Source organism: Silurus aristotelis (assembly GCF_946808225.1).
Source record: "Silurus aristotelis genome assembly, chromosome: 2".
Classification (NCBI taxonomy): domain Eukaryota; kingdom Metazoa; phylum Chordata; class Actinopteri; order Siluriformes; family Siluridae; genus Silurus; species Silurus aristotelis.
The window spans coordinates 35394326-35415414 of record NC_139575.1 but is presented as its reverse complement, the minus strand read 5'-3'; the positions used below and the strand labels follow the sequence as shown (position 1 = coordinate 35415414).

General features: G+C 37.8%; 1 long non-coding RNA gene across 1 annotated transcript in view; it reads left to right on the top strand.

The window, feature by feature from the left end:
• The window catches only part of LOC310716464, a 325142-nt gene that overhangs the window by 9989 nt on the left and 294064 nt on the right, over positions 1–21089 (top strand). The window contains exon 3 of the long non-coding RNA XR_014530571.1: positions 2043–2155. This is a non-coding gene — a long non-coding RNA (uncharacterized lncRNA). The remainder of the gene's footprint in view (positions 1–2042; positions 2156–21089) is intronic.

Below are 21089 nucleotides of genomic sequence, written 5' to 3'. Positions count from 1 at the left end.
ATTATGAGCAACCCATGTAATGATTAATAAAGAAAAATATATATGGAAATAGCTGGAAAAGCTAGTCTATGTCACGCACCCATGCATACAGCTACCTATTCCTGTGGGGTCACAGACCACCCTGTGTTTGCTCAATCATAATCATCTTCCAAAAAATAAAAAAATCTGCAAAACTTGCAAGCGTGTGTGGGCGTTATGTTCACTTCATTAAAAACAGAGTTTGGAGCCTGCAAGATGAACCGATACAGCTGACCACATAAAACCCACCCTGAAGGAACCAAGAAAGTTCTGGAAATGTTTTAGAAGTTCATAGAAACAAGAAACATAAAAAAGAAGAGATCTGAGGCTGGCTAGAAAGAGGTACCCTGATTGGATGATCATTGAGCAAGCTTTTTTTTTTTTTTTTCTCAAGTTATTAGATTCATATAGAGCTGTGATTTGAATTAAAGCAGGAACTACTGGCGGAGTTGTTCTTTCAACCAAATCGATCAAAATCTGACCAAGTGAAAGTCAAGAATTCAACATCACTGGAAGAAGAGTGGTTTTATCCATACATAAGGTCTACTGAATTGCTAATAATCTACAGGTTATTACCAAAATGTCACCATTAAAGACTACAAAGTACCAAGTAAGGACTATAGAGTTATTTAAGCAAGTGTGTGTTTGATTCAACAAATCTTATAATCTAATCTAATCCAATCTAGACTCAACAAATCGTGTAACAAATAATCATTGGCAAGTTGTACACATTTGCATGAATACATTTGAAATACAAAACCAACAAGAAGCAATTGGAACCTGTGATGACTTACATGAATCCTGCCCCCATCATGGACAAGAATCTCAAACAGGCAGGATTCTCTCAAAGGCTCCTAATTTCTGACTCTGGACTAAACCTAAAAATATTGTAAAAAAGATGTTGAGGACAAAATAATCAAGCCAATCAGTTTTACCAAAGAAAGAAAAAAATTTAATCCAACCAGTCACTTTTTTGAAATGAAAGGGAAACTTGTTCCCTTTGTTTTCTCGGACCTTTACTCGTCACTGTTGATCTAGACCAACTCTGCCAGAATTCCTAGCTGCAAGTGGCTAACTGGATCACGCAAAAGGTGAATACATAAGATGGGCTCGTCATAGGCTTAGTCACTGCTTACTCTGTCGTCCCTTTTCCAAATACATCACATTGACTCATGAGGGTGTGCCCAGGGTGATCTCTTTTTAAAGGACAGTCAGTTGGAACCTAGTTAGCCAAAGGGTTGAAATCAGAAGGAGTTATATAAGTGATCATTACTTGGCAGTAAATGCATTACCAGGGTTGCCAGAGTTGCCTGACAGACATGTATTGGTTTAGGAGCCTTTTCAGGGAACCATCATCAGGGGGTGAGGTTTAAATCCAACCAGTCCATCGCAAAACAACATGCACTGCACATACAAGGTGGTATAAAAAAGTTTAAAGACCTGTGTGTATTTATCTATGCTTACACACTATCACCTTCCAAATATTACCCCTTGAACAGAAATACAGCGCTCCCGGCGTTCCTGCCACTTCTGGGATGTGTCCTGGAAGTCTTCTTTTTCTGCGATTTGTGCTGGAACTCAAATGTGAGAACTGTCAGTGAACATGTCAAAACAGCAATGGAAGACTACCAGTTTTAGCCTAGAATTATAGAAATCTTTAAGAATTTTCTGAACTCATCTCGGACGACCAAATCATGGGCAAAATCGTACCTGTTCACATGGCTTTAGCTGGTGTTGCTATGATTGACATTGGGGCAAAAAATGATAGCATCCTTCTGCTTGAGTAACTGGCAACAAAATCCAACAAATTAAATGAAAATGCACAATTCTCGATTTGTATCAAGAGCGTTTTTTTTGTTTTTGTTTACAGACTTCTGCTTAAACCCTTCCCTAATAGTCATTGTTAATTTAATAGAAAAAATCTAACCACCAATAAAGGAGAGCAACGAATGCTAAGAAGCGAGACTGTGGAGAACAATCATAAAACTGTTAACTCGCACACCCTCTCTTGTCTCCATGTTTAGAGCAGTGAGGAGCGAGGACTCGGAGGAGCACTGCGTTCCTGTCAGAGGTGGAAGCAGTCAAAACCTCCAGCTCCTCTTCACCGCAGCCCCTGGAGCCCGTATGCAAATGATAGGTATGCAAAGATCTCTGGCTTTTATTTAAGAAATATGCCCTGCAGCATCTCTCGGCTGCGAGCCCTGTTTTACCGCGAAATAAATAGTTGTTAAAGAGATCACATGAGTTTGCATCTAAGAAGATGAAAAGCTAATTGACATGAATAATTTATGGTGATGCAATATTTTATATAAATCAAACAGTAGCAGACGAGGGAGAAACGGAGTGAGAGGGAGAATGAATTAAGGCCAAGTTCAAACATCGCATATTAGGGGCGACCTCAGAATATTCATAAGAAATGATTTCCTCTGGATTACTCAGAGTCTTTAATCTTATTGTTCCTAGTGTCCCGAGGTCAATGAACTACAATTACCATCTGACACCAGAAGGGATCTCGGAGGTATTATACAGCCATTAATGATTCATTTCTTGGATAAGGAACCAGACAGGATAATGTAGAGTCATATACGATAGGCTGGTACCTATATGAAGAAATATAATTGACGTGGCATGAAGCCAGCTCTCTGGGAACATGCGCAGAAACACATTGATTATGTCTTTAAAAGGGGTTCATGTGGCACAGGCTTTAAATTTGGACCTACTTGTACCTGTTCAAACACATTGATTTCGCCTCAGATCGCTGGTTTTCTTACAAGAAAACAGACAAAAATCATTTGCTGCGTAGTCAATAAACATCAGCTTGTGTGCTTGTGTGTGTGGGGGGGTGGTGATGCTGAGGGGGTGTTGGTTCTGTACTCATAATTTCAGATTCATAGTTAAAAGTGGGTTTTAGTTCACTGTCCGGTTGGAAGGTCCAAACATGTCCAGCGGCAACATTTTTTAAAACCCCCTTAAAACATTCCAGATCTTCGACCAGTAGGGTTTTTTTGTATAACCATGTATCATTTTATGCCAAAACATACCGCCATAGACTCCCTAGTACTTTCTAGCAAGACTATACTTTTACACTTTACATTTGTGATTAAATGAAAGGAAACAAAAAATAAAAATAGCGGTTTTAAAGTTAGGGTTAGGAAATTTATCCTAACATATTCTATAGGGTTGGGCACGATTTCCCTGCAATTAATTGCGATTAATCCCATTGTTATACGTAAAATCCACAAATAAATCCAAAAGTAGTGTACAAGCACTTTAATTTGAAATGTACTGTTAATTGAAAGAAAGCGCAATAACATTTGTTGTGCAAACACTTTTTAACAGCAGTTTACAGTTGGATACAGCTGGATTTACTGTGCAAGGGACTCGTCTTTGGAGTCCATGTTGCTTCATCACAGTCTGATTTTAAACAAGAGGAGACTCAGTTGAGAACAGTGTGCATCGATACAAAACGGAGCCCACCATCAGTTCAGAGTCCTGTCCATTAGAGTGGTGGTCCAAACATGCAGGCTCACACAGCAGGCTGGCCTCCATTGCACAGATGTATTTGGACACCTGCAACATCTGTACCTTGTGAAATGTTGTATTCTTTTACTGGTCATATTGAACAGAAGAAGAGATCTTCTTTATAATCTAAAAATGTAAATGAACTTGTGTGTCTTAGCAATTGGTGCAGGGGAGTAAAAAAAATGTTGTAGGAATTGATAAACTGCACTTTTTTTTTTTGTCCAAAGAAATCCAGTATACACCAATAGGGATAACCATTTCTTTAGTGGTTTTAATGTTTTTTCTTTCACTGGTTTCTTTGCAACAACCTGCCATCTGGAAGAAGTTTAAAATAAAAATGTCCATGTAAAAGTTTGTTAGCTTTCTTTGTTTGTTTATCGGCCAGTTCTTTTTTTTTTCCGTTACTGTGAGCACCGCAGCAGTGTTACGTTCATCCCAAATGCTCTCATTGGTTGAGACGTGTGATGACGTTTATCCCAAGCCAGTACGGTGATAACGCGTTAACTTGCCCAGCCCTATAAAAAAAAAATAATAAAAAAAGAACAATCCTTCCGAATTGTTTGTTGCCATGTAAGAGAAGACTCATAATTACAATTGGCAAAACTTTCTAACATTTTCTGAAGCAATTTTTACCTCAAGATACACATTCCTTTTTTTAAATACTGTACATAATGTTACTTTCACCTTCTTGATTATTGTTTTAACAACGACTATATATCAATTGCTTAAATTAGGAAGATGAACCTAACTTTCCTGATGTTGATGGATGACTATAGAGTATTCGGCCTCTGTGTCACCTCATTAATGCCCCACCAAAATGTAAATGACCATCTAAAAGTTCCACGTCTAAAAGAACACTCAGCGATTGTCAAAAAGTAAAATATGAATGCAAATGTGCTTTGTCCAGCTTAAATCTCGAAACCAATGAAATAGGTATTTATAGCATACTGTAATTTTAGTGCCTAATATGTTACAATTGGCTCCTTTAGAACAAATTGCACCTTCTTGAAATCCACAAAGTGTCCGAATTATATGCACCTCCGGCTCCAAACAGGAGCTGCCATTAAGCCGATGATCTATGGAAGGAAATGTCGTTTCAGTGCGTATTGTTTGGGCAGAGTGTTCCCCTTTAATGAAAGGAGGGTATTCTTCTTTAGCCGTAATTGGAGGGACAAAGAGAGCTCTCATGCTGGTGAACTTTTGACAGAGCCATTCCTGGGCTCCTGTGGGCTCGGCCTGGCCACTGTGTAGTGGGGGAATTCTTTGCATTGCTGAATGAGGCTGCAATCACATTTGTCTCTGAGCGTGTCTTTGTTATGGTCCTCCCATGTGCTGCCCTTCTCACCTCTCCCCAACCCTCATTTCACTTTCACCCTGTAGCTCACCTTGTATTCCTTTGTGGTACTGTGTTCAGAAAAAGCACAAACGTTTTATAATCATTTTTTACACTGTGTATATATTGTGTAACATTATGCTGCAAAGACGATCATTGCATAGTTTTGTTTCAGGGTAAAGTTCACAGGATTCGCTAGCATCTTAGCTCCATCTAGCAAAGGGCTACCATAGAAACCCATGATGACCCTGTTTGTCCCAAGAAGGCTTTGTGTATTGTGTGTGTGTGTGTGTGTGTGTGTGTGTGTGTGTGTGTGTGTGTGTGTGTGTGAGGGGAGGGGTAAGTTCGGGGCAGATTGTTAGCGTACTCATGTGCGCTTTTGCTAAAGTGGGCGTTCAGGGAATCCTCACTATTTGGAATGACGTATTTCAAAGAGCCAAAAAAGAGGAGGGAAAAAGCAGCGTATGGGCCAATTGGCTGTCCCTTGTTGACCAGCACCAATGTGTTGGACCAAATGCTACAATAGGCTAAAAAGAGTGTGAGAAAGAGAAAGAGAGAAAAGAGAGAAAGAGAGAGCGAGAGAGAGTCGCTAGGGGTTTGGGCTAGGCTCTTCCAGTATTTAAACCTTTCTCTGGACTGAGCGACCATTAGAGATTGAAGAAGTATTAACTCTGACATAATTAATTATTCCTTTTTTCCTTTTTTTTTTAAATTGACGCACAGTTGAAATCTGAAACAGCATATTTCTAGACTTGACAGGTTCATAATATTTTGCCTTCTGAACCAGAGATCCTGCAGCTCCCAGGATGTTCATTAAAACACCACAGAAACCTCTATATTGCATCTTTATTGAACTGTGGCCTGTCACTGTTCTCTTATTGCAAAGCCTCTTGTATAATCTTGTATTCTTTGCAATTGTATGCTATTGTTAGTACTGTATAAAAAAAAAAAAAAAAAAGAAAAGAAAAATAAATTTTAGGTTTTTTTGTCAGTGTTGATTTGTAACTTTTTTCTCCTCGTTTTTTCTTGCGTTTATTCGTGCTCGCCTCAGATAACTGCTTGAATAGCTCCCTATTTAGCATGCTGCTTTCCGCAAATATGATTGTGTGTCTTTTGATGTGGCTGTGGGTTAAGTGATTGTGATTGTGTGTGACATGAGAAAGGCCGAGTCGTTCACTCAAACTTTATCCCATCAAATGCCTTTCACATCAAGACAATATCGGAGCAGGCCGTGCAGTGCATATGGACTTTTCTGAGCTAATGCGGGATGAAACCATACACTCCACACACACATATATACACACCCACCCACCCATTCTCTCAGTGTTGGCTGAGCTACAGTAGGCTTTAGAAATGTATTTGCAGTGGGAGAGATTCTCACAAGTGTCCTTATAAATCCTTCTTTGAAAATACGAAAGAAAAAAAAAAAGTTCAGCAAAGGGCCTAATTCACATTTCAATGCAGCTATAAATGATATTATTCATGCACAGGTGCTGCTCCGATCCCCCTCCGAATGATAATTAAGATAATCTTTCGCTTTCTTTTCCCTGACTTCTCTCGTTTCACACAGAACACTTTGTTCTGCACTTTCTCTCGTGCACACGACGCCAGGCGCTCTTTCTGCCCTCACTCTTGCTCGTGCTATTGTCTAATCCCCTCCTCAGCACAAAACCACGCCAAAACAACTGGGACCGAATTTATGTTCTCCCCAGAGTCTCCCCACACCCCCCCGACCCACCCCTGCCAGTCTGCCAAATATGTGCCAAGTCGAATCAGACTTAAAAGAAGAAATAAAAATTGGTCAAAAACAATCCGCTGGGATTTTTTACAAAGACGTTTAGTGGTTATAGATCTGTGAATGATGAACACCATCCCAAAAAGGGATGAATTGGGATTAATTTCACCCCTCCATTTTATTGTTGCATTTTATTGTGCTTTACTGAACAAAGCATATTTCTGCATTTGTGATCCAAGTTTAATAAATTATAAAGTGGGCTTATATATGCATATGTAAGGAATAAAAGTGTTCTAGAAAACAATTGAGTTACTGTTAACTGTGGAGTTTTCTATAACAGCATTTATTCAACTTCATCATTATTTTATATATATATATATAAATCTCACACACATGCACTCATTACTATAGAAATATAACAAGTTTAATATTATTACTAATAATAACTTAATAAGTTATTATAAGTTTTTCTAGAGTATGTATTATAATTATAAATCCACAGGTAAAAAACTTAAAAGTTCATATAGTTTCATTTATTGTAGAGATCTTACATTTACAGAGGTTTTATATACATGTTATTTAAAAAGTTATAAGAATATTATAGAATATATTCATTTATTATAGAAATTATTGGTTTAAATGTTGATCATACACAGACACACCACACACACACACACACACACACACACACACACACACACACACACACACACACACACACACACACACACACACACATCACTGCACTTTTAAACACTGAAATATATTCATTTCTATAATAAATGAATATATTCTATAATAAATGAATATATTATAGAATATATTCATTTATTATAGAAATTATTGGTTCAAATGTTGATCATACACACACACACACACACACACATACACACACACACACACACACACACACACACACACACACACACACACACACACCTCACTGCACTTTTAAACACTGAAACGCTATAAGGCCAAGTCCATAATAATATTTTTTAGTGTGAAAAACGCATATTTTTCTCTTTTCTCACTGATGGTGTTTTCAGTCAACGAAAACATATCATGATAAAGACGCTCTCCTAAAATGGATACATTTGAAAAATGCTGTCTTACGTTTGGCTCATGTGCAAGAACAAGGACGTATGTGTTTTCAGACGTTTCAGTGTGGACGAGCAACTTTTGGGAAACGATCGAAAACAAAAAAAAGTTGACGCGGAGCGTTTTTGGACGGAAATGCCATTTTCAACTTTATCTGGATTAATGTAGCCGAAGTGATAATCAACCCACACATGAGAATGGAGAAATCAACGGTATGAAGAAACTCCCAAAATCTTACTTCCGCCAGATTCAGATGAACAAATCAACCTTCTCCGTTCCTCGATAGTTTAAACGGGGCAGCGTGAACTCATTGTGTTCATTTAACTGTTAACGCTTTTGTGTTAACGGTGTTTAACTTGTGTGATGGAGGCAGGCGGTGAAGGTTTCACAGACAGAGTGTTTAGCATGTAATTACCTGGACTACAAAGTGTTTTCCCAGAGGGCCCTGAGAGCTGATCTGTGTGCTGAAGCTTTCTCATTAGGACTAACCTCCACTTCATTATCATTGCTCTCATCCTTTACCTGCCCTGTCCTCCTCGCTCTCCTCAGCGGAGCATCCATAAACACAGACGCTTTAATAGCAAGTACACGTAGGTCGGATTTCGGTACGGTTTTATCCAGTCTGTTTTTAGCTTTAAAGATTTAAAAGAGAGCTTTTATTTCTTATGACAGGTGCTTTAGTAAAAAAAAGCTTAGATTTCTATGTACTTTTTTTAAAAACCCATTCCACATTTTCTGTTATAATGACCTCCACTCTTCTGGGAAGATGTTTAACTTAATTTTGGGTGTGCTTCTGGAGTTTTTTGTTCATTCAGCCAAAAGTTACGTCAAGGCCTGGGGCGCAGGCAGCATTCCAATTCATCCAAAGGTGTTCAGTAGGGTTGAAGTCAGAGCTCTATAGCAACAGATTTGGGTCTCCTAGTTCAAGACTAGTTCTAAAAGAATAATAAACAATATATCACATCCAATATACAATTTTGTGGTAACAGTTTGAGGAAGAACCACATATAAAGAGGTGGTCGATTAGTGGTTATAGCATTCGACTTTGGCTCAGAAGGTCGCGAGTTCAAATCCCAACCACACCAAGTTGACACTTCTGGGCCCCTGAGCAAGGCCCTTAACCCTATATCTGCTCATTTGTATTAATGTGATAACTGTAAGTTTCTCTGGATGAGGTCTACTTTTAAATGCTAAAAGTTTTAATGTAAATATGCCTGGAAAAGACAGATGTCCCAATACTTTAGTCGATTTAGTTTAGTTTTAAAAAAAAGTTTAAATTCTTTATATAGTGAATGGATGAACCCTGTACCACATACCGGTATGCTAATAAATCACTCAAACATCTACTGTTAAGCAAAAAATAAAACAAAAGGTTCATGAACATGCTGAACTTTGGCTTTCATTTAGTTTATCTTAGTCATTGGAAACACACTTTCACGCCATTTCAGTGTTTATGTTTGCGTGTTTGGCGCTGCGTGTCCGACTGATAGCAAGCTCCTTGTTTTGAGAAGCGCGGGTGAGCGGCGGAGAAAAACACGGCCGTGCGAGCGATGATTATCGGTGCCGTGTGACTGAGAATCCAGCTGTATCTTCTTAACACGTCGCCTTGTTTACACGGAGCTTCTCCGCACCGTGAACGTATTTGATTTCGGTTTGCTTTTGTGTGCAAATGAGTTGTTGTGTTTGTCTTTGGTTAAGCTTGATTGTTGTTGCGTGTTGTGTGTATCGATGTCGAGAGGTACATTTTTATTTTTTCCTTTTGCTTTCGTTCCATAAACCACATGTTGCTAGCTTTGGAGAGCTGAAGACAAGAGATAGGAAGGTCTCCAGATGGTTATTTTTTTGTCTGCGCTATTTTTCCACAATAGACAAGGACCTTACACAAACAAGTGGACCCGGGAACAATAATGCTAATACGCTGTTGACCCAAACATGCGCTAATTCATGTATTTTAAAAACAACTGTAAAAATTGCATTTATAAAGAAATACTTTATACCATATACACCATACTTTGTTGAGTTGTAAACATGTACACCATCGAGGCTAACTATAGACAATTAGTCTAAAGTCCATGTACAAATGAATACAGTAGAGTAGCACACTATAATTGTAGTTAATTCATACAGAAGTTTACCAGTTGCCCAGTATACTGGTAGATTGTTACCTTATCCCTTAGAATTCATTTATGCATCAATAATCTAAGTCTCAAGCACACACAGTTGATCTGTAGATAATTATACAATACTTAACAGTAGGTTCCCTGGTGGTCTAGTGGGTAGGATGCGGTACTCTCAACGCTGCGGCCCGGGTTCGATCCCCGGTCAGGGAACCAACCCCAGCCATTAGGGTTGCACAAGCCTTAGTGCCGGTCCCCAGCCCAGATTAATGGGGAGGGTTGCGTTAGGAAGGGCATCCACCGTAAAAACGTGCCAAATTAAACATGCGAGAAGGAACGAAGCCGAAAGAAAGTTTATACAATACTTAACAGTATACTTCTGTAAATAAGCTGTAAGTATACTTTATTTTACTTACACAGGAGGACTTGGTGTTTATTAGTGAATAATTACACTATACTTACAAGGTTCTTGAAGAAAATTATAATTAACATGTAGAAAGGTCCACTCAAGCACTTATTTTCAAGTCAAATAACTCTAGCCAAATGTTACTGACCACTGCAGACACAAGAGCTGTATTTTTGGAGATGCTCTGACCCAGTCGTCTAGCCGTCACAATTTGGCTCTTGTCAAACTTAAATCCTTACCCTTGCCCAATTTTCCTGCTTCTTACAACTTGACAAAATTTGCAATTGCTACCCCCCACTAACAGGTGCCATGATGAAGAGATAATCAGTGTTATAAATGTTATAATGTATGTGTACACTCGTATTTGGCATGTCAAGCAGTCCAATATATTTTCACTTGGCATAAAGAGGCATCCACTAGGATTCCACAATCCTTATTTCTCTCAATGTCACTCCTCTATTCTCCCCTCTCCCTCTCTGCGGAGTTAAACAGGCTCCTGAGGTACCAGTGACCAGTGTTCCTGTCCCTTTCCTCTCTGACGCCCTGCCTCTGGATGGAGTCTTTTCAATTGGAGACCACTCTGTGCAGATGAGGACAGGTCAACAGCCTAAAGATCTATGAAATTACTGAGCAACTTAATAACGATGAGGATGGATTTGGACTGTGGTTAAAATCAACAGTCTACTACAATGGCTCAGGACCATAGGTTGCATTTAATCAGTGCACACCCTAACAATGAACTGTAATGAATGGAAATTTGGTGCCATGCAGGTGAGGATGGGTTCCCTTTTGAGTCTGGTTCCTCTCAAGTTTTCTATCTCTTGTCATCCCCAGGAGTTTTTCCATGCCACAGATGCCACTGGCTCACTCATTCTGAAAAAATTTACATGTTCTTTAATAACCGGTTTATTTCTGTAAAGCTGCTTTAAGACAATGTCACTTGTTAAATGCGCTATACAAATAAAAATACTAAAAATTGTATTGAACAATACTCGCATTTGACCTGTAGAGGAATACACTGAATTATTTTAAATAATTTTAAAGAGCTAAATTTTCTTTTTTTTTTGTTTTGAAGAAAAAGTTGTTCATTTTTTTTTACTGATACACAGCATTAAAACAAGTATAAAAAAAAAATCAATGAATAAAGTATTAAAAAATAAATAAATAAAGTATAAATAAATAGATTAAAAAAAAAAGTATATTAAAAAAAAGTTATTTTTCTTACTTAGGATAAAATTTCAATTCAAAATGAAAGTTTCCCAAAATTCCCTGACCAGGCAAGGAAAATTTTTTGTAGAAATACCAATTGTTCTAATTGTTCTAAAACCTAAACATTTGTACAGCGCCATTTTTGAATTGGTATAACGGGACGATTTTTCCTGGCTCGCTCCAAATGCTCATCGAAAACATTCTCGAAAATAAACCAGGATGCTCAGATAGAACCCTCCTCCTAGCTACATAAAGAAGAACATAAGACAGGAGTATTAAATATTCATCTGTAGAATCATGGGTTATGGAAGTAGCGTCCTCCTAGGACACCGCACAGATAAAATAATCCTAAAATAATATGACTAATACATTCAAACGTGTTTAAGAGCTGCCTTGGCGTTTGCCGTGTTTTTATATGGTGTAGTAGTTAAGAATTTTGATTCCATGTGTGTAATCTATCATTACACCATATTACATTAACTTTCCTCTTGTAAAAACCGAGATATCTCTTGCAGATGCCACTAAATTATATATATTCAAACCATGCCTCCGGCTGCTGCATGCCCTGAAATGTCTTTAATGATGATTGGAAGTTAATGGCTGGTATAGCTCGGGTTTTAAATTAGAAATTACCCACTGTATCATTTGATCTTATAGTAAAGGTTAGAATTAAGCGCAATGAATTAATCTCAATATCCAGTCAAAGTGCGTGTTCATCAAGAAACCGTTTCGAAAAACAGATTAACACGCCTAAAACGGCAGGTATCGAGAGTTTTTCATCCGATTAGCCCCTGATCATTAACACTACATTCATTTAAAGGGGTCCAAGCAGGTCGGAGTCAGATGAAGGATTCAAATCGATGTCAAGGAAGCGGCGTATGTTACCTTTTAGACCAAAATGTTACCAGACCCAGTTTCTTGGTGGTTAGCAAAGTTTCCATAAAACCTTGATCTTTGTCTTATCTTTTTTTTTTCTCTTCTTCTTCTTCTTCTTTCCTCTGGCTTTGATCTCTTGCTAATCTGATTAAAAGGGCTGGAGGTTGATGAGGATCAGGTCGTCTGTGCCTGGTTCTGATTTAGCACCGGTGCGAAGCTTGCTGATTTGAAGACAATCTAAAGAGTGTCTTTTTCTCTTTGAGCAGTCCCAGGTGGACGAGGCTACAGGGGCGGCGTGCCTTGATTACGCAAAAAAGCCTCCTGCACGTGATGTTCAGCTCTCTTCCATACCTGCATAAGATAAATAGAACAATAGAAAGTGTGTGAAGGTTTATTGGAAACACAGCTCTGGTTTAAGCCGCTTGATTGTGAGGTTCCCCCCCCCCCACCCCCCCTTCTTCTTATCAGACTTATTATGATTCACCACTTCCATCTTTCTTTATTGAAAAGTTCAGTGATTTGGTGACATCCCACAGGGAACATTGTTGTTACTACTACTAATAATAAGGCTCATTAAAATGGCTTTTAACAAACAGAAAAATTACTAACAACCTCTAAAGAAAGGATTTTCTTTTCCCACTCACCATTCTCCAGCCATGTTTGAGGTCATAAGGAAAAATCCAATGTAGAAACACCTGAGAGGTTGGTGGACTCAAAGACAAGGAATGCGATGCAGCCATAATATGAAGCATTTGAGTTGTGAGATTCTTCTCAGCCAGTTAGCAATCTACAAGTACACCGTATGTATAAAAGTATTGGGATACATACCTTTTCCAGCTTTATGTGGTTCTTCCCTAAACCATTTCCACAAATTTACATGCACACAATTGTATGTGATGTCTTTGGATGATGTAGAATTACATTAAGCCTAGAACTAGGAGGCCCAAACCTGTTCTAGGTTTCTGTTTTAGAAAAATCTGCTATAGAGCTATTGAACCCTAGTGAACATCTTTGGGATAAATGTTTCATTCTGACTGCACCCCAGGCCTCCACACCTCACCTACATCAGTACCTGATTTTACTTTTACCCTTGTGGCTGAATGAATCTCCACAAATCTCCACAAGCACATTACAAAAAAAAACTAGAGGAACTTCCCAGAATAGTGGAAGTTCTTTTAAGAGTAAATGGGGACTGAATGAGGAACAGGAACAGGATGAGGATCAGAAACAGAATACTTTATTGAGCCCATTGGGTTGCTGTTGCTCACAGTCAAATTAAAGTCAGGATTAAAGTAAAATAAAATAAAAAAATTATATATTTTAAGTAACTAAGTAATTAACAGATGGCAGAAAAAGTCAGATTATGATGGTTAAAGTTATAGCACATTTAACAATTATTGCACTTAATTGCCCAAGATATTAACATTATATAAGTGTGGCATGGAAATCTAGAACAATAACTATATCTCTGGCTCATCCTGTGGAGTACTTCAGTGTTCTCTTTAAAAGCACATATGAATCTTACGCTAAGGTGTCCACAAAACATTTGCCCAAATAATGTACTTGTAATCGACTTGTAGAGAAGTATACTAATATTACACAAAAAATATAGTGTAACGATTTACAATTGATTCCGTATACTATATGCTATTGTACACATTTTCTAGTAGAGACAAATTCAAATTCCGATCTGCATATGCAGAAAGAGTACAACATGAAATATTCCAGCATGTCGATGAACAAAGTTCCAAACACAGATTTTTATTGCCATTATAAATCTTGGACTTTCTCAAAAGATCCAATGTTTGTTATAAAGATTAATATGCAAGTCGTTTCGAGAGGACCTTTCCTTTAATTCTGGCTACCGGATCTTTGGCGTGGTGGACACTGAATTAAGAAAAATAGCTACGTGGGAGTAAAAAGGATAAATCAGTATCACTTTCAAAGGCAGCAATCTGCCACATTTGATGGTTAAAAGAGTGGAATGTCTTTGTTTTGAACTGCAGCGGTGAGCAGGATGTCCCTGAGACTATTCTTGGCACGCCTAGGTAAAAATAGAGTAGTTTCATCTGGTTCGAGTCAGAGTCGCTGTATTATTGGGAGGGTCTGGAAACAAGGGAGGGGGGGGGATTTGTGTCAGGGGGTGTGTGTGTGTGTGGGGGGGTATTGGGGCTTGGGGTGTCTTTTCTTTCTGTACGTGGTCCTTTTTTGATTGAAGCTCAAACGGAGCAGGAAATGCAAATAATCCTGGACGGGAGGATGCACAGTGACGTGATGGCGCTGCAGCTGGAGTTGCTTGTGGCTCGCACCACATGAAAGGGGACGGGGCTCGCAGATGCGCCAGGACTGGCTTAAGTTAAGGAGGCTCGCTGGCTTCAAAGAGCCGTAGGTTCACGTTCTGTGTCGCCAGCCCCAAGATGTGTGTTTTATTAATGGAACGTTTGGAGGTCTTTTATTTATTTAATTCTTTTTTTTTTTTTTCTCTCTCGCTCTTTTCAATCCTTCTGCTTTTGTTCTTCTTCAAGTCGGGGCTGTCTTCAATTGGCAGCCCTGAGGAGACAAACAATGGCCTTAAAAGTATTAGCTTTTATTAGTAACATAACCTTTTTTTTATTTTTATTTGTATAAATAAGTAAAGCAATTGCAATTACTGAGTGTAAGTCACAATCAAAATGAAATTTTTCCTTTTTTTTTTTTTTTAGCTACATAGACAACATTCCTTATTCGTAATTTGATCTGCGTGCTTTATTCTTGACACAACACACTAAATAATTTAGCAAACAATCGTTTTTTTTTATTTTACATGACATTTTATTGACTTTTTTTAAATACATTTGCTTGTCCTGGTTATGTATTTATCTTGCATTTTGGGTATTAAGTTTATTTGATTGTACAAGTATGTTACCTATTTATTCTACATATTTCTATAAATACTTATTGACTTATTGAACTATTAATTTTAGTTTGTACTGCTTAAAATGTAAAAATAAATATTCAATGCATACATTCTTGTTTTGGATTAAGTAGACCATCACAATCACAAAACTTCTCTTATTGATGAACTTAAAATTTTTCTTAAACTTTTTGGTCAAACTTTTTTTCCATTTTTATTCAGTAAAATTTGACTCTTCGGGAGAAAAAACAAAAAGCACACACATGGCGAGTGCCACAGCCCATAACATCGTCCCACTCGTCCAACTCCACCATGGAAACACTTCATTATCATAACATTATTGTTGCTGTTAAGCACTCGTTCTCCTGTGCTCTGACGCCAAAGTTCATCACCATTTCACAAGCTGATTAGCATATCCTCGTGATGTAAGTCGTGCCCACCACTCATCCGGCCTTCTTAAGGAAAAAAAAAAACAACATGAGAAAAAAATGTCTTAATGATTTTCTCCAAACCCATCTTCTAGTTAGCCTTGCAGAGCTCCATACGCCGATTCTCCTGGCACCCAATCCTCCATAAGCCTACTTTCACGTTGGCGTTTCGTATTATTAAAATAACAAACAGAAAAAAAAAAAAAAAAAAAAAGACACAAAGACTCTCTAATGAAAATGCCATAATTGACTGTTGTGGGACTTCATCATTAGTTCTGGCGTGATTCAGAGGCATAATCTGCTTTTGCTGGTGCCAGGCCCTTCACTAGCTGTGACACACGCTAATAAAGTTGCAACCTCCTTACAGCCAATGCTCATCTAATGTACTTGTAATGATTATGTTTGAAAGACAAAAAAAAAAAAAGTGTTATCGTGGTGCTACACAAGAGCTTCATGAATCTTAAACCTCTGACGGGAAATAATTAGGATTTATTTAAACTGCAATAGTGACCATGTTCTTAAGACACAGCTAAGCCTTTTAAACACCAGAGCTGCAATTAAAGGATTTAGCCTAGCTAGATTTTCTTTTTTTTTCATTATTGTTACCTGAAAATTGGCTGTTGCGTACCAAACAATTCGATTTGGAAAAGTTTCACACTCGATGAATGACATTCAATTAACATTTGGCTGGCTTTATAAAAAACCCCACAAAGATTTATATTGTGGCGTAGCGGCGTGCCGTAGCTGCGTGCCGTGTCGACGAGCGATCGCCGACTCCCATGCAAAACCCATATATGGATAGAAACAATGAAAATAAGCAGAACTAATTTTAGCAATGTTTTGCTAAACATTTGCTCTCTCTCTTTCTCTCTTTTCTCCCCAGCTCGTCTCCTTAATTTCTTCACATAGTTTAACGTTAAAGGTTGACCTCATTTTTTTTTTTTTAGATTTATAAGGAGGAAAAAATTAATGGTATGCTATTTTTACGCTGAGGATAGACTTTTAATTTGGTATGACCTTAGTCAAAGGCGGTGAAACAACAAATTCTTTTACTTCCACTGAAACCGTGGGTCCCCTGTGCCTACACAGAAAATTAGTTGATTTGATCTTCCCGAGTCAGCATTTTTTCCTTTATCTAGAGTTCTCTAGAGAACCCGCTTTCGAATAAATAAATAAAATAAAAAAATACACCTTAATTCACCTCGTTATGTCCCCATTAATATCAGACACATCCATGATTCATTGAATGCATCCACTTTGCAATGATTTGTGAAACTTTCCATTTTGCAATCTGACCAAAAATAATGAAAGCCATAGTTTTGCGTTTTCTTCACAAATGTCTGCGTGACCCTTCTGCAACAATGGCGTTCCATTTTCCTCCCTCCTTTTCCTTTAGAAATCAGATTCCTCGAACAGATCAAAATGGCTCAGCGCCGAAGATTTCTGGGATTGAAGTGTTCCCTCAGGGTAGCCCAAACAGAACCTCACGCTCCCTGAAGGAAGAACAGAAGTGAAGCTGGATATTAGTGCCACACCGCATCTCTTGCTAACACTTTGTCCTTTGTTGGTGTTCATGATCCTAAATGAACAGGTTAACCTTTGCTCTTTAACCCCTGCCCTGAACCCGACAGGCTAGAAAAGGCGCGTACTAAAGTGTTGTTGGGATGTAACCAAATAGAACACACACTTGCACATTACTTGTGATAAAAAAAAAATCTGAATTTTAGTTGCACATCCTTTTTTTTAATATAAAGAACCTTCACATAGTATTTGGTACCTGCCAAACAGCGTAAATGTAAATGGTTGAGACTAGATGTTCCACACAAAAACGAAAATCAGTGTTTAAAAAGTCCTTCAGCTCACTTTTTTCCTCAGAACATGCGAGTATTCAGATCTGAGGTTTGTGAATCAAACAGAAAACCACCATGGAAATGTGTGGTGTAAATGGCACTAAATGTTCGACGTTCCTCATCATAATTGCGGTCGTTTAAAGTGTTTAATTTAGCGTACTGGCTTGTCCATATTTTAGAAAATACAGCTGAATAAACGTATTAAACATCACCAAAGGAAGGTAAAAACCGAGGACAATGTATACATCTATAGAGACTAATTAGGAAGGAATTTAAGTGATGTAGCTGAGGCACAGTTAGAACAAGACAGGAATTTATGCAGAAATAATAGTAAGAGTTTCTGTTTAATAATTAAAAAAGGTTTAGGATATTTAGATTTCTACTGTTAAACATGTACATATATTGTTATTATAGTACACCTTCTATAACCAGAGCACTTACTGATACGTCTAGTGTCCTTTCGAATACAAACCCTGTTGCCGTTCAAGGCAGTAATCGTGAATGATTTATTGGAGCAATCATTTGCACTTAATTACAAAACATTTGTTTGAAATATTCTTCTACATGCCAAAGACTGTTTAGAGTTTAATAGTTGTAAGTGTGATCCATACAACATGCAGAGTTTTGCCTGTGTAACCAGATGAACTCAAAGTGAAAGAAGGATCTCTCAGTAGTTGTACTTTTAGTTAAAAAAAGGAAACTGTTCTCATTTGTGAGAACAAGTTTTATGAAATCACAATGTATAACAGCCAATCCTGATTCAGTATGCAAATGAAGCTACGTAATAACGGTTTATTAGCTGATATGTTAAGCGTAAAACTAGCACCCCAAAATGTTTTTAATCTCAGAAATCTTTAAAATTGTTTTAAATAATTACAAATTGATTAAAAAAAATTTTTTTATATAATAATAATTATAAGTCCTTTATTAGGTTGAATGGCTAATCTGAAGATAGGCTTTTAATTTGGTGTGATTTTAATAAAAGGCCATGAAACCACAAATTCTGATATGAGTCCAAGGGTTATCTTTGAGTTAGCATTTTCTCCGTACAACACATTTCTATAAAGAATTTAATGAGTAAATAAAAGTGGCTTCATTCCCATTATTTTGTCTCGATTTATATTCGCCACATCTATTAGTCACAACTGTGAAATTTGACCCAAAGAAAAAAGAAAGCAGTACTTTTGACAAACAGGATATGTTAATGTTTCAGTGTGCATTTGTCATGAAAAAAATGTCTATTCAACTATACTAAAAACAAAAACAAGTTTGTAGCCTGGTTCAAGTTTTGCTGAAAGACCACCTGAGCATTGCTGTTACTAAATAACATCCTGTCAACAGATGAGACAAAAGAACTTTATGCAAAAGTATACACATGTTTGGAAGGAGCTGAATTGCCGCCTCGAGGGTCCAATGAACTCCAGTCTGTATGAGGATATTCGACAGCAAAATGTCAGCTCATCGCTGGGTGGTCTAAAGCTTAAAGAAGGACAACGACGAAAAGATCCAAAGCACAGGAAATAAATGAACAACAGAGCGGTTTAAACAGCAAAAAATCCCCATGTTTTTGAATGACCAAGTCACAGTCCTGACCTTGTTTTTTTTTTTTTTAAACTCTGTGCTGTGATCTCAAGCAGGCCGTTCAAGCGAGACATCGCAAATATATACATCAGTCAAAACAGATTATTGCTTACAGAAGTGGCCTGAGGTGCCTGTCAGGTGCTGGATCCATTGTCGTCTGAAGAAAACAAACAATTGTAGGTTCATTCTCTGAATGTTAGTGAAGCAATCCCTGGCTTCAAGACAGTTTATTAAGTTTATAAAACGACATTTTAGCTAACCCAAGAAAATGATCAGCAGTAGTGAGATATGAGCTCTTGTTACTGTTCTGAAGTAAGCCAAGGCTAACTTAACTTCTTGCTTTTGTTCTACTTAGTGGTTAAGGTATTGGAAAATGGATCGGCGGGTCACGAATTCAAATCCCAGCACCACCAATCTGCCACCATTGGGCCCTTTAGCAAGGCTCTTAACCCTCAACTGCTCAGATGTAAGCCACTCTGGATAAGGAAGTTTTTCAAATGCCATAATGAGGTACATACCGTTCATGAAAAAATTTCAATGTCTACTTTATAAAAGAGCACATTTTCATTTTAGAGTTACATTTACAGGTGTAGAGCACCTTTAGAAGTTATTTCCTCGTGTTCTAGCACGTACAAGTCATTCCTTCAACATCCTCTTATCAGGAAACCATGATTTCCACTAGCCAGCTTGTTACAAATCACAGATACTGGAGACTCCTTACATAAACCGTTGATCGATACAACAATTTCCATTATTAAAAAGCATGTTTATTATTATCCGCAATGTAAATCCTGACCAATGAGTTGCTGCTATTAAAACAATGTTTTATAATAATTAAAATAATGTAAGCTCGCTGCTACAACTACTGCGAGAGTTGGTATGGAAATAAAAATAAAAACACCTCCTAACCAATCATATTCGAGTATTTACAGCAGATGTTGCAGGAACATTGCAGGTTATTTTCGGCAACGTTTTCATAAAGATTCTCCAGATTCTTCAATCTAGCGAGACGGGTTCACATGCATTTTCCCATTAACGACTTTGACTGTTTTTAATAAATGCCTAATCATGCAAATTGTATGTTGGCTGGAGATCAGATTCCATTTTTGGAGCTATTCACGTCGAACCGCACACAAACAACCACAAACAACAATTTAATAAACGTAACTAGAATTTACATTTGCACATAAAGCCTGCGTTCTTAAAGACGCCTCATTGCATATTTGTTTAGCGAGAAAGGCAATTAGCAGAGAAAGTGTCAGATTTGTCTTGTTGTTTGGTGAATTTGAGCTCGGAGAGAAGCCCCCCTAATTAATCACAATAATGCCAAATTAATATGCAAAAAAAAGATGTGTACTCTGGAAAAAAAAAAAAAAAAGTAAATCATTGTTGATGATTTTTAATTTACCAAATTATCTTCATCAGCGTGCCGTTAATTATTTGACCCATTTTGGGGAGACGGTGGCACTCTGACTTTTTCCAGTGAACTTTCTTATATTTAAAAAAAAAACAAACATACAAAAAAACCGAAAAAAAACAACAACACACGCTCCAGCGTTCACCAGGTTTTACTATACGCTTTAGCATGGATTCAGTTGCTTCAGTCACGATCGTCTTGTGATGATGATCCAGTATTCTTCATCAGAACAGTTTGATGAGGAAGTTTAAAACCTGCAGCTGTATTAAAGAAAAAATATGAACTAAAGCTCAGTGTTTGTGCTGTCAGAAGAAAGGGGATGGATTCATGAACCCCTGCTGGGTCACATGAGCACCATTTAATCAGCCTGACGTTAGCTAGCACGGCTTTAGCACTTGCTTAACACAGAGTCATGGCCCTGGGGTTCATTTGGAGCAGATCAGCAAGTAAACGGATCAAAGATGAGGAGAGTGTGTGTGTGTGTGTGTGTGTGTGTGTGTGTTCTGGCTTTGTGGAATTTTGCTTCACCTTGGCATTCATTTCAAAAGAAGGGAATCCTATTGTGGTTCTATTTTCTCATACCTGACAGAAGCAAGACCCATAGTA